We start from the raw sequence: 13,875 nt of genomic DNA, 5'->3' as shown, positions 1-13,875 counted from the left end.
ATAGTATGGATGGAGGAGTAGGTACAGAAGAGAGAAATGTCAGTGAAAAAGTGTAAAAACATTTGATGATTAACTCCATACGAGGCATCTGCACCTGTTGCAGTCCTAGATATGCAGGATGTTCTTGTCTAACACTTGTTGCTCTGAATGGAAGGAATACCCTACTTCCTAGTTCTCCACACTCCCTTTGGACTAATTCAGAAGAATCCTAAATGGTAATTATAAGTAATGATTATATAATTCTCCAGTTAAAAGAAAAAGGATTGCTAAATGCACTCCAAATCTCAACCATATAAACCTGATGGACATAGCCTCATCCACCAGAGAGCAGACAGCAGAGGCAAGAAGAAAGAACTATGATCCTGCAGCCTGTGGAACAAAAAACACATTCACAGAAAGATAGACAAGATGAAAAGGCAGAGGGCTATGTACCAGATTAAGGAACAAGATAAAACCCCAGAAAAACAACTAAATGAAGTGGAGATAGGAAACCTTCCAGAAAAAGAATTCAGAATAATGATAGTGAAGATGATCCAGGACCTCGGAAAAAGAATGGAGGCAAAGATCGAGAAGATGCAAGAAATGTTTAACAAAGACCTAGAAGAATTAAAGAACAAACACCCAGAAGAATTAAAGAACAAACAAACAGAGACGAACAATACAATAAATGAAATGAAAAATACACTAGAATGAATCAATAGCAGAATAACTGAGGCAGAAGAATGGATAAGTGACCTGGAAAACAGAATGGTAGAATTCACTGCTACAGAACAGAACAAAGAAAAAGGAATGAAAAGAAATAAAGAGAGCCTAAGAGACCTCTGGAACAACATTAAATGCAATGACATTGACATAATAGGCGTCCCAGAGGGAGAAGAGAGAGAGAAAGGACCTGAGAAAATATTTGAAGAGATTATAGTTAAAAACTTCCCTGACATGGGAAAGGAAGTAGCCACCCAAGTCCAGAAAGTGCAGAGAGTCCCAGGCAGGATAAACCCAAGGAGAAACACACCGAGACACATAGTAATCAAATTGACAAAAATTAAAGACAAAGAAAAATTATTGAAAGCAACAAGGGAAAAACGACAAATAACATACAAGGGAACTCCCATAAGGTTAACAGCTGATTTCTCAGCAGAAACTCTACAAGCAAGAAGGGACTGGCATGATATATTTAAAGTGATTAAAGGGAAGAAACTACAACCAAGATTACTCTACCCGGCAAGGATCTCATTCAGATTCTCTGGAGAAATCAAAAGCTTTACAGACAAGCAAAAGCTAAGAGAATTCAGCACCACCAAACCAGCTCTACAGCAAATGCTAAGGAACTTCTCTAAGTGGGAAACACAAGAGAAGAAAAGGAACTACAAAAACAAACCCAAAACAATTAAGAAAATGGTCATAGGAACATACATATCAATAATTACCTTAAACGTGAATGTATTAAATGCTCCAACCAAAAGACACAGGCTTGCTGAATGGATACAAAAACAAGACCCATATATATGCTGTCTACAAGAGACCCACTTCAGACCTAGGGACACATACAGACTGAAAGTGAGGGGATGGAAAGAGATATTCCATGCAAATGGAAATCAAAAGAAAGCTGGAGTAGCAATACTCATATCAGATAAAATAGACTTTAAAATAAAGAGTGTTACAAGAGACAAGGGAGGACACTACATAATGATCAAGGGATCAGTCCAAGAAGAAGATATAACAGTTATAAATATATATGCACCCAACAGAGGAGCACCTCAATACATAAGGCAACTGCTAACAGCTGTAAAAGAGGAAATCGACAGTAACACAATAATAGTGGGGGACTTTAACACCTCACTTACAGCAATGGACAGATCATCCAAAGGGAACATTAATAAGGAAACACAAGCTTTAAATGACACAATAGACCAGATAGATTTAATTGATATTTATAGGACATTTCATCCAAAAACAGCAGATTACACTTTCTTCTCAAGTGCACACAGAACATTCTCCAGGATAGATCACATCTTCGGTCACAAATCAAGCCTTAGTAAATTTAATAAAATTGAAATCATATCAAGCATCTTTTCTGACCACAACACTATGAGATTAGAAATCAATTACAGGGAAAACCCGTAAAAAACACAAACACATAGAGGCTAAACAATACGTTACTAAATAACCAAGAGATCACTGAAGAAATCAAAGAGGAAATCAAAATATACCAGAGACAAATTACAATGAAAACATGATGATCCAAAACCTATGGGGTGCAGCAAAAGCAGTTCTAAGAGGGAAGTTTATAGCTATACACGCCTACCTCAAGAAACAAGAAAAATCTCAAACAATCTAATGTTACACCTAAAGGAACTAGAGAAAGAAGAACAAACAAAATCCAAAGTTAGTAGGAGGAAAGAAATCATAAAGATCAGAGCAGAAATAAATGAAATAGAAACAAAGAAAACAATAGCAAAGATCAATAAAACTAAAAGCTGGTTCTTTAAGAAGATAAACATAATTGATAAACCATTAGCCAGACTCATCAAGAAAAAGAGGGAGAGGACTCAAGTCAATAAAATTAGAAATGAAAAAGGAGAAGTTACAACAGACACCGCAGAAATACAAAGCATCCTAGGAGACTACTACAAGCAACTCTATGCCAATAAAATGGACAACCTGGAAGAAATGGACAAATTCTTAGAAAGGTATAACCTTCCAAGACTGAACCAGGAAGAAATAGAAAATATGAACAGACCAATCACAAGTGATGAAATTGAAACTGTGATTAAATATCTTCCAACAAACAAAAGTCCAGGACCAGATGGCTTCACAGGTGAATTCTATCAAACATTTAGAGAAGAGCTAACACCCTTCCTTCTCAAACTCTTCCTAAAAATTGCAGAGGTAGGAACGCTCCCAAACTCATTCTATGAGGCCACCATCACCCTGATACCCAAACCAGACAAAGATACTACAAAAAAAGAAAATTACAGACCGTTATCACTGATGAATATAGATGCAAAAATCCTCAACAAAATACTAGCAAACAGAATCCAACAATACATTAAAAGGATCGTACACCATGATCAAGTGGGAGTTATCCCAGGGATGCAAGGATTCTTCAATATATGCAAATCAATCAATGTGATACACCATATTAACAAATTGAAGAATAAAAACCATATGATCATGTCAATAGATGCAGAAAAAGCTTTTGACAAAATTCAACACCAATTTATGATAAAAACTCTCCAGAAAGTGGGCATAGAGGGAACCTACCTCAACATAATAAAGGTCATATGTGACAAACCCACAGCAAACATCATTCTCAATGGTGAAAAACTGAAAGCATTTCCTCTAAGATCAGGAGCAAGACAAGGATATCCACTCTCACCACTATTATTCAACATAGTTTTGGAAGTCCTAGCCATGGCAATCAGAGAAGAAAAAGAAATAAAAGGGATACAAATTGGAAAAGAAGACGTAAAACTGTCCCTGTTTGCAGATGACATAATACTATACATAGAGAATCCTAAAGATGCCACCAGGAAACTAATAAAGCTAATCAATGAATTTGGTAAAGTTGCAGGATACAAAATTAATGCACAGAAATCTCTTGCATTCCTATACACTAATGATGAAAAATCTGAAAGAGAAATTAAGGAAACACTCCCATTTACCATTGCAAGAAGAAGAATAAAATACCTAGGAATAAACCTACCTAGGGAGACAAAAGACTTGCATGCAGAAAACTATAAGACACTGATGAAAGAAATTAAAGATGATACCAACAGATGGAGAGATATACCATGTTCTTGGATTGGAAGAATCAGTATTGTGAAAATGACTATACTACCCAAATCAATCTACAGATTCAATGCGATCCCTATCAAATTACCAATGGCATTTTTTACAGAACTAGAACAAGAAAGCTTAAAATTTGTATGGAGACACAAAAGACCCTGAATAGCCAAAGCAGTCTTGAGGGAAAAAAACGGAGCTGGAGGAATCACACTCCCTGACTTCAGACTCTACTACAAAGCTACAGTGATCAAGACAATAGGGTACTGGCACAAAAACAGAAATATAGATCAACAGAACAGAATAGAAAGCCCAGAGATAAACTCACGCACCTATGGTCAAATAATCTATGAGAAAGGAGGCAAGGACATACAATGGAGAAAAGACAGTCTCTTCAATAAGTGGTGCTGGGAAAACTGGACAGCTACATGTAAAAGAATGAAATTAGAACACTTCCTAACACCATACACAAAAATAATCTCAAAATGTATTAGAAACCTAAATGTAAGACCAGACACTATATAACTCTTAGAGGAAAACATAGGAAGAACACTCTTTGACATAAATCACAGCAAGATCTTTTTTTTTTTTTTTTTTTTTTTTTTTTAATGTCTGAAACATTTATATTAACATGTTTCCATACAAATAACCCAATGAAAGTTTAGTATTAGTTGTTTTGTTTGTTTTTTTATACTGCAGGTTCTTATTAGGCATCAGTTTTATACACATCAGTGTATACATGTCAATCCCAATCGCCCAATTCAGCACACCACCATCCCCACCCCACCGCAGTTTTCCCCCCTTGGTGTCCATATGTCCATTCTCTACATCTGTGTCTCAACTTCTGCCCTGCAAACTGGCTCATCTGTACCATTTTTCTAGGTTCCGCATACATGCATTAATATACGATATTTGTTTTTCTCTTTCTGACTTACTTCACTCTGTATGACAGTCTCTAGATCCATCCACGTCTCAACAAATGACTCAATTTCGTTCCTTTTTATGGCTGAGTAATATTCCATTGTATACATGTACCACATCTTCTTTAACCATTTGTAGTTCAGAGAGATAAGGTGGTTGTTATTTTATCAGATTTCTCCGTTTGATTGTAATTTGAGTTTCATTAAACTAAGTTGTTATGGATTTGAAAAATATTTTTAAAATCTCATACATAATTATGGGATGTTTGGTTCAATTGCTTTTAGCTTATGCAAAACCTAAGAGAGCTTGCTTTTTTTACTGATCTTGCCACAAGTGATAGTTGTGTTCTTAAAGATATGACCAAGATAATAGCCATTATAAAACATGAATGCTTTAAAAAGACACCAAGGCATTCTTTCCAACAGTTAGAAGATGTTCCTCTCCTTATTCCTTGTAACCTTGTTTCCATTACTTTTCTGGACATTAATAAACATGTTACAGCAACAGTCAGCTCTACCCACCACCAGAGCCTCCCATCAAACCTCTTAGATAGCCTCAACCACCAGAGGGCAGACAGCAGAGGCAAGAAGAACTACAATCCTGCAGCCTGTGGACCAAAAACCACAGTTACAGAAAGATAGACAAGATGAAAAGGCAGAGGGCTATGTACCAGATGAAGGAACAAGAAAAAACCCCAGAAAAACAACTAAATGAAGTGGAGATAGGCAACCTTCCAGAAAAAGAATTCAGAATAATGATAGTGAAGATGATCCAGGACCTCGGAATAAGAATGGAGGCAAAGATTGAGAAGATGCAAGAAATGATTAACAAAGACCTAGAAGAATTAAAGAACAAACAAACAGAGATGACCAATACAATAACTGAAATGAAAACTACACTAGAAGGAATCAATAGCAGAATAACTGAGGCAGAAGAACGGATAAGTGACCTGGAAGACAGAATGGTGGAATTCACTGCTGCGGAACAGACTAAAGAAAAAAGAATGAAAAGAAATGAAGACAGCCTAAGAGACCTCTGGGACAACATTAAACGCAACAACATTCGCATTATAGGGGTCCCAGAAGGAGAAGAGAGAGAGAAAGGACCAGAGAAAATATTTGAAGAGATTATAGTCGAAAACTTCCCTAACATGAGAAAGGAAATAGCCACCCAAGTCCAGGAAGCGCAGAGAGTCCCATACAGGATAAACCCAAGGAGAAACACGCCGAGACACATAGTAATCAAAGTGGCAAAAATTAAAGACAAAGAAAAATTATTGAAAGCAGCAAGGGAAAAACGACAAATAACATACAAGGGAACTCCAATAAGGTTAACAGCTGATTTCTCAGCAGAAACTCTGCAAGCCAGAAGGGAGTGGCATGATATACTTAAAGTGATGAAAGGGAAGAACCTACAACCAAGATTACTCTACCCGGCAAGGATCTCATTTAGATTTGATGGAGAAATCAAAAGCTTTACAGACAAGCAAAAGCTAAGAGAATTCAGCACCACCAAACCAGCTCTACAACAAATGCTAAAGGAACTTCTCTAAGTGGGAAACACAAGAGAAGAAAAGGACCTACAAAAACAAACCCAAAACAATTAAGAAAATGGTCATAGGAACATACATATCGATTATTACCTTAAACGTGAATGGATTAAATGCCCCAACCAAAAGACATAGACTGGCTGAATGGATACAAAAACAAGACCCATATATATGCTGTCTACAAGAGACCCACTTTAGACCTAGGGACACATACAGACTGAAAGTGAGGGGATGGAAAAAGATATTCCATGCAAATGGAAATCAAAAGAAAGCTGGAGTAGCTATACTCATATCAGATAAAATAGACTTTAAAATAAAGAATGTTACAAGAGACAGGGAAGGACACTACATAATGATCCAGGGATCAATCCAAGAAGAAGATATAACAATTATAAATATATATGCACCCAACATAGGAGCACCTCAATACATAAGGCAACTGCTAACAGCTATAAAAGAGGAAATCGACAGTAACACAATAATAGTGGGGGACTTTAACACCTCACTTACACCAATGGACAGATCATCCAAAATGAAAATAAATAAGGAAACAGAAGCTTTAAATGACACAATAGACCAGATAGATTTAATTGATATATATTGGACATTCCATCCAAAAACAGCAGATTACACGTTCTTCTCAAGTGCGCACGGAACATTCTCCAAGATAGATCACATCTTGGGTCACAAATCAAGCCTCAGTAAATTTAAGAAAATTGAAATCATATCAAGCATCTTTTCTGACCACAACGCTATGAGATTAGAAATGAATTACAGGGAAAAAAACGTAAAAAGGACAAACACATGGAGGCTAAACAATACGTTACTAAATAACCAAGAGATCACTGAAGAAATCAAAGAGGAAATCAAAAAATACCTAGAGACAAATGACAATGAAAACACGACGACCCAAAACCTATGGGATGCAGCAAAAGCAGTTCTAAGAGGGAAGTTTATAGCTATACAAGCCTACCTAAAGAAACAAGAAAAAGCTCAAGTAAACAATCTAACCTTACACTTAAAGAAACTAGAGAAAGAAGAACAAACAAAACCCAAAGTTAGCAGAAGGAAAGAAATCATAAAGATCAGAGCAGAAATAAATGAAATAGAAACAAAGAAAACAATAGCAAAGATCAATAAAACTAAAAGTTGGTTCTTTGAGAAGATAAACAAAATTGATAAGCCATTAGCCAGACTCATCAAGAAAAAGAGGGAGAGGACTCAAATCAATAAAATCAGAAATGAAAAAGGAGAAGTTACAACAGACACCGCAGAAATACAAAGCATCCTAAGAGACTACTACAAGCAACTTTATGCCAATAAAATGGACAACCTGGAAGAAATGGACAAATTCTTAGAAAGGTATAACCTTCCAAGACTGAACCAGGAAGAAATAGAAAATATGAACAGACCAATCACAAGTAATGAAATTGAAACTGTGATTAAAAATCTTCCAACAAACAAAAGTCCAGGACCAGATGGCTTCACAGGTGAATTCTATCAAACATTTAGAGAAGAGCTAACACCCATCCTTCTCAAACTCTTCCAAAAAATTGCAGAGGAAGGAACACTGCCAAACTCATTCTATGAAGATCTTTTTTGATCCACCTCCTAGAGTGGGACCTAATGAAACTTCAAAGCTTTTGCACAGCAAAGGAAACCATAAACAAGACGAAAAGACAACCCTCAGAATGGGAGAAAATATTTGCAAACGAATCAACGGACAAAGGATTAATCTCCAAAATATATAAACAGCTCATGCAGCTCAATATTAGAGAAACAAACAACCCAATCCAAAAATGGGCAGAAGACCTAAATAGACATTTCTCCAAAGAAGACATACAGATGACTAAGAAGCACATGAAAAGCTGCTCAACATCACTAATTATTAGATAAATGCAAATCAAAACTACAATGAGGGGGCTTCCCTGGTGGCGGAGTGGTTGAGAATCTACCTGCCAATGCAGGGGACATGGGTTCGAGCCCTGGTCTGGAAGGATCCCACATGCCGCAGAGCAACTGGGCCCGTGAGCCACAACTACTGAGCCTGCACGTCTGGAGCCTGTGCTCCGCAACAAGAGAGGCCGCGATAGTGAGAGGCCCGCGCACCGCGATGAAGAGTGGCCCCCCACTTGCCGCAACTGGAGAAAGCCCTCACACAGAAACGAAAACCCAACACAGCCAAAAATAAATAAATAAATAAATTAATTAAAAAAAATAAACTACAATGAGGTATCACCTCACACCAGCTAGAATGGGCATCATCAGAAAATCTACAAACAACAAATGCTGGAGAGGGTGTGGAGAAAAGGGAACCCTCTTGCACTGTTGGTGGGAATGTAAATTGATACAGCCACTATGGAGAACAGTATGGAGGTTCCTTAAAAAACTAAAAATAGAATTACCATATGACCCAGCAATCCCACTACTGGGCATATACCCAGAGAAAACCATAATTCAAAAAGACACAGGCACCCCCAATGTTCATTGCAGCACTATTTACAATAGCCAGGACATGGAAGCAACCTAAATGCCCATCAACAGACGGATGGATAAAGAAGGTGTGGTACATATATACAATAGAATATTACTTAGCCATAAAAAGGAACGAAATTGAGTCATTTGTTGAGACGTGGATGGATCTAGAGACTGTCATACAGAGTGAATTAAGTCAGAAAGAGAAAAACAAATATCGTATGTTAATGCATGTATGTGGAACCTAGAAAAATGGTACAGATGAATCGGTTTGCAGGGCAGAAATAGAGACACAGATGTAGAGAACAAGCATATGGACACCAAGGGGGGGAAAGTGGCTGGCAGGGCGGGTGGGGGGTTGGTGGTGGGATGAATTGGGAGATTGGGATTGACATGTATACACTAATATGTATGAAATGGATAACTAATAAGAGCCTGCTGTATAAAAAAATTTAAAAAAAAACAAAACCTGATGAACAATTAGGTCAAAATGGTATAGTGGAGAAGCACTGGACACGCAGTCTGGAGAACTGTGTTCACAGCATAACTCACTCTCTATGGGTTGTGAGCTTCATGAACTTCAATTTATATCTTGGTAATTCAGTTTCCTCAGCCATAAAATGGGAATGAGACTCCCTCACTATTTATTTAGAGAGCAAGATGAAATAATGAATGTGAAGATAGTGTCTGAAATTTGCTAGAAAGTTAATAAATGTAAGACTTATCTTAATGGAGTCACTAAATAGTTTGCTCAGAATCAGTGCCATGATAGTAAATTAAAAATGCAAAGTCATCTGTCACCAATAACATCTTGACTAATTTCTGTCGTTGGTTATGAACACATGATTGTTTCAGTGCACTTACAGATTTATATTTTCTTTTTTCACTAAGCATAAAAGCATTTTGTTCTATTATAGAAAGTTTTGATGACAACTACATAGCAGAAAGCTAAAAACAAAATCCACTGATAATTTTACCACCTGGAAATATGTAATGTTAATATTCTGAAATATTTCCTTCTGATCTTTTTTCTTTCTGTAGATAGCAAGCTAAATCTCTAGAAAGATAAACCAGATACATGTTTTGTTTAAAAATGGTATGATGTTAAATGTACAGATTTGATTAATATTTTGCCTTGTAATATTCATGAGTATAGGATTAATTTTAAATATAGATGTTAATAATATACACTGCAGAATCTTTGTTACTTTCTTCTTTTCTCCATCAAAACTATGCCATTTATATGAAGAAAATTTTTTTATGGCAGTGTTTATTGTTTTCTACTTGTTGCTTATTTCCATTCTCCACTTAAATAATATACTCAGAGAATATCAACATTTAAGCGGGCAGCAATCAGAGGAGAAAACATTTATCTGTAATGCCAGCCAAATGTAGCAATGAACTCTTTCATCTTGATTCTAAACTAAGTCTACTCTGAGGTCTTTGAAGTACCCACTTGGTTTGAAGCCACTCAGAGAAACTTAGCACAATAAGTGGTTTGAAGCAAACAAAAATATAAACCCTAAACCTTTCCCAGCTTTGCATAATCATCATATTCATTTACTTTTTGCTAAATTTGCCTTTGTGGAGATTAGGTTAACCAAACCTGTCTCCTCATTTTGTTTTTCTTTTTGATCTTCTGGCAGTGCTTTCCCAGCCTGGTGCCAAATTTTCCCAAATACTTACATGCATTTGACAAGCATCAATTTTATTACTGAGTATCACTGTAAAGAATTTAATGTTAATATGGATCTATTACTATTTACTATTTTTCAAAGTTATTTAAAAATATTTGTTTGTAAGTTAGAGTAACGGAATAGTTGAATTAAGTGTCTTACCCTTCTTTTTAAGCAAACTTTATTGTGTCTAAATGCATAAATTAATAAGAGAATGTTAGATAATGTTATCAAGTCTTAGATACATTTATTATTTATTATTTTGTAAGATACAAGTGCATTCTCTTTCTTCCTCCTATTAAATAAGTAAACTTCTTAATCTCTAAATAGTATATTTAAGAATTTTTTTTTTTTGATTGTTGGTGGTGGTTGTTGTTTTTTTCTTATGATGTAGTATGCTCAGTCTAAACATTGCTATCTGGAACGAGAGTATGAGATCTTTGGAGTTGTTCACAAAATTAGCCAAATTTAAATTGTTCTATATTATTAATATGTTATCTTACTAATGTTAAATTCAATATGATGTATCTGATACATTTTGAAATATATTTTATACACTCATCTGAGCAGCATATTATAATATGTATTTGTTAAGTACCGTGTACTAGCATTTTTTTAAAGTTGGAACCAAGTTAATTTAATAACAGCAATGTACATATAAATAACAGCAATGTATAGTCATCTAGGCCATGTTTTCTATTCTCTACACTCAAAAGTTTATATTTTGATTTTTTTTTTCTTCCTGCTGGAATACATTTTTTTAATCTGGAATATGTCTTCAAAATTTTTTGTTCCTCTTTCAGGAATTTGCTGCACTGACAAAAGAATTAAATGCCTGCAGAGAACAACTTCTAGAAAAAGAAGAAGAAATTTCTGAACTTAAAGCTGAAAGAAACAATACAAGAGTAAGTATAAAACTGCCTCTGCTTGGAATTAATTCCATGTATAGCTCAGTGCCTTATCTCTAGTATACTCATAGAAATATAAGCCTTTAAAAACTTGAGCAAGACTTTAAGCAGACGCCAACTCATGGTCTGTAACTTAAATTAAAGGAGAATATACTGTACTACAAAACTCAAAACAGGAAGACAGGAAGCCTAAATTACAGTCTCGGCTACTAAATCATTATGTTGCCTTAAAAAATGTTAGTATTTCTTCTGGTCTTTGCTTTATTCGACTTTAAAAAGAAGAGTTGTATTTCAATAGTGAGTTTCAAACTGTTGCATTGGAGTGGGTGGGCAATACTTCAGAAGCTGGTGGTGGGTAATGGGGGAGGGCAATGGGTTTGAGAGGGGAGCATGAGTTTTGACTTTGGGGTGCTATGAGGGCATGACCTGACATTCATCCTCACCTCACCCCAGAAAAATAACAATTTTTTAAAAGGTGTTAAAAACATAAAACCACTGGAACAGGACTCTCCTAATTAAAAGAGGCATACCTTTTCTATTTTAGAAGATCATTAAAGAGACTTCCAGTTCTGATATTGTGATTTTATGACCCTGATGGAATTTACAATATTCTGTTCTTGGAAAACCATGTATTTGTTTAATCTCATAACATGCCATGTAACATTAAAGTTTAAAATTCCATCAAAGATGCTATATTTTCTAGTTTGGAAGAAAAAGTCACTAAATTTCATAAAATATATAAATCGCCATGTTACCCATAAATAAGAGAAGTTTCTCTAGTAAAAGAATGTAGAGAAAAACCACTTTGGTGTGATTATAGTTCAATCTCAATGTGAAGTAGGTGAAAATATTTTAAGTGTTAGAGCTATGGCAGATTAATGCTGAGAAGGTAAGTTACAGTTAACTGTATATTCATTGCATGCTTGGTCTTAGAGAGTAATATAAAAATGACAGCTCCACAAACACTCAGCTTGTGCCCCTGGAATGAGCTTGTGCCCATGGAATGAGAGATACCATTGCATGCATAATAGTTATATGATCAAACTCAGTTTCTTATTTTTCAGGGTCTTACTTTAGGGTAAAGAGAATTCACAGGGTATGTACGTAAGGAATCGGTTTTCATTGAGACTTCGATGAGCCAGTCACGTGGACTGCCTCTTATAGGACATAACAAGAGCAATTTAGATCATGTTACCAGGTGTCAGATTAATTTTTTCTGTCTCTTTCTCCCTCTATATATTTTTCCCACCTTTGATTTTTAAATTATACTTTTTCCATACAAATTTAAAGTGTATTTCTGCCATGAGATTTATTCTGCCCTATTTCACTATTTTCTATTTTAACGCTTTAGGCAACATTCCCTAGTGTAACTCAATACAGCCCAATGTAAAAGCACAAACAGGAAGCTAAAAATGGAGGGAAATGCAAACCTCTCAGTAGACTTCCAACTAATCTTATTTAAAATGCACCAGAAACTCTTTTATTAGCCATGTATGTATTTCTCCTTTATTCAGCCCTTTAATCCTTTCTACAGCCCTATGAGGGAAATATTATAATTATACCCTTTTTACAGATGAGGCAACTGAGCTCAGAAAAGGGCAGATCACTTACCAGAAGTCACACAGTTAGTAAATAGCAGGGAAGGGATTTGAAAGCTAAGGCAAACTAACTCCAGAGCCTGTGCCCTTAGCCATGAGGCCATCAGCACAATTACTCAAGTTAGGTCCATGAAGAAACTCAAAGATTTACTACAGTTTAGGGGAAACATTGCCTAAGAGTAGACCACTGTAGTATGGAGTGTGTTATGCCTTCTTGATTGTGACTAATTCCAGAGACTGGGAGGTTTGGCAACAGCATCCTCACAATTTTCATCACATTACACCCCATGAAGCTTGGAACTACCTATCGTTATTGCATCTGCAAAGGAATTTTGGGAAACAAAGAAAGCAAAGCAAGCTGTACTTGAAATACCCATTCAGGAATCAAAGTGAGAGAATTACAAATATTAAGTTCCATTAGGGTAATAGAAACTGAAGCCATTGATTTTTAAACATGAATCATAACTACTCTGAAAACATGAATCAAGCTGGAAAACATTTTTCTACCTTTCCTAAAGCAATGATGTGGAGGATTTTTGTTGTTGATTATGTCAAGGAAAATAGATTTATGAAACCTTCCTTATGTAAAATATTGATTATATAACAGCTTCTTAAGTTACATAACCACCTCTCACCCTCCCCCACCACCCCAAAAATACCCAGGGCTGAAAATCAGACCACCTTCTTTCTTCCTCCATAATGCCCTGCTAAATTGAGAACATCCAAATAAAATCATCCTAATGTTATTCATGATTATACAAAAATTAAAACTTCATAAATTGTAGTGGGTATTTACAGAAACATTCAACCAAGTTTTATTGTTTAATGTTTCCATACTACCAAAAATGTAGAAAAAATGATGAAACAAATTTTGTTATTCCTAAAACTTCTCTGACCATACCTAGGCAAGTTATACTTACAGAAAACAGCATTCCTGCCATTATTTCAACATCCTCAAATTG

At 35.7% G+C, this 13,875-nt stretch overlaps 1 protein-coding gene across 1 annotated transcript in view; it reads left to right on the top strand.

Annotated features, from left to right (window-relative positions):
• PPFIA2 (PTPRF interacting protein alpha 2) overlaps window positions 1-13,875 on the top strand; it is a 405,353-nt gene that overhangs the window by 208,360 nt on the left and 183,118 nt on the right. Inside the window, exon 3 of the mRNA XM_059936601.1 lies at window positions 11,211-11,312. The gene's annotated coding sequence lies outside the window, so the exon portion shown is untranslated. The remainder of the gene's footprint in view (window positions 1-11,210; window positions 11,313-13,875) is intronic.

The sequence above is a fragment of the Balaenoptera ricei genome, chromosome 10 (assembly GCF_028023285.1).
Source record: "Balaenoptera ricei isolate mBalRic1 chromosome 10, mBalRic1.hap2, whole genome shotgun sequence".
NCBI lineage: Eukaryota > Metazoa > Chordata > Mammalia > Artiodactyla > Balaenopteridae > Balaenoptera > Balaenoptera ricei.
The sequence above is the reverse complement of the archived record's forward strand: the minus strand, read 5'-3'. Positions and strand labels throughout refer to the sequence as shown.